Source organism: Thermobia domestica, chromosome 13, assembly GCF_964235325.1.
Source record: "Thermobia domestica chromosome 13, izTheDome1.hap1.1, whole genome shotgun sequence".
Classification (NCBI taxonomy): Eukaryota; Metazoa; Arthropoda; class Insecta; order Zygentoma; family Lepismatidae; genus Thermobia; species Thermobia domestica.
In genome coordinates, this window is record NC_137466.1 from 217,522,957 (window position 1) to 217,524,191 (window position 1,235).

The following is a 1,235-nucleotide window of genomic DNA, read 5'->3' on the forward strand; positions in this document are numbered from 1 at the left end:
ATTATTATTATTATTATTATTATTATTATTATTATTATTAATCCTGTTATGATTTCCAATTTTTGAGGTAAATTTTACTTTCAATCAAACAGCTACTGCTTCCTTACTATTTATAGTAGCATCATGGTTCATAACTTTTCTTTTTCAGAATAGAACATCCTCTCTAACAGTACTACTCTCTTGTCCGTATTATATACCAGAAACAGGAAGTTCGAGGAAAACCGACAGTTTTTAATTTTTTAAAAAAATGCGCCCCTCTGGCCCAGGCCTGGATTGACGCAGGAATCTAAAAATCTCTTGAAAAATACGTAGTTATGTACACAATAAGTATGCAAAATTTTAATCTGGTATCTTGAAAACAAGGGACAGAAAAAAATTTGAAGATCTGAAGTTGACCCATTTATACTTCTATATAATATTGTAAAATTTTACTTCGTCATTACTATTTGACTTAGGGTCATAGTTTTAACCCCACTTTCTTTAGTATAATGCGCCCTTTCTACCGGTACCACTCACATGTCCGTATCGTACACTTGAACCTGGAAATCCGGGAAAAACCGGAAATTTTTCTGGAAAAAAATCAACCCCTTCGAATATTTGCACCCCTCGTACGCGGGTCGAGGTTCATTTAGGGATCTCAAAAAATTGAAAAAATACTCAGAGGTGCACAATCCGTATGCAAAATTTCAATGTGATATCTTGAAAACTAAAGGCGTGAAAATTTTTTGAAATTTGCCTTAAGAAAAACATGTTACGCCTCTCCACCTCCACTTTGCGCTGCCAAGTTGACCATCCGGTTCCAAAAAACACATCTGGGGTGTTCTTTGGTCCATGCTTGTCTTGTCTTAAAAAAAAAAAAAAAAAAAAAAAAAAAAAAAAAAAAAAAAAAAAAACCTGCTTACATGCCTGTTATAAGACCTAAACACAGCGGTCAAAGGTAACACTACGCTATGCAAACAAAAGTAACCATACATCCTAGAAATGTTAAAGACTACAAGGCAATACAATAATGTTATAGTTGCAATTGTGAATTTGTTAATAAATAAATAAATAATCAAAAATAGAAGTGAGAAAACGTAATTTGAATTATCCCATATTCCCGTGCGATTGCTAAGAGACGATTGGAGGGTTTGTGAAAAGTGCAGCGAATTTCCCTCAACCAATTACGTAACAGCTGCAACAAGTGGCAACACAGCAAACAGCTTCTCAAATGGTGGCGATCTAATCAATGCAGT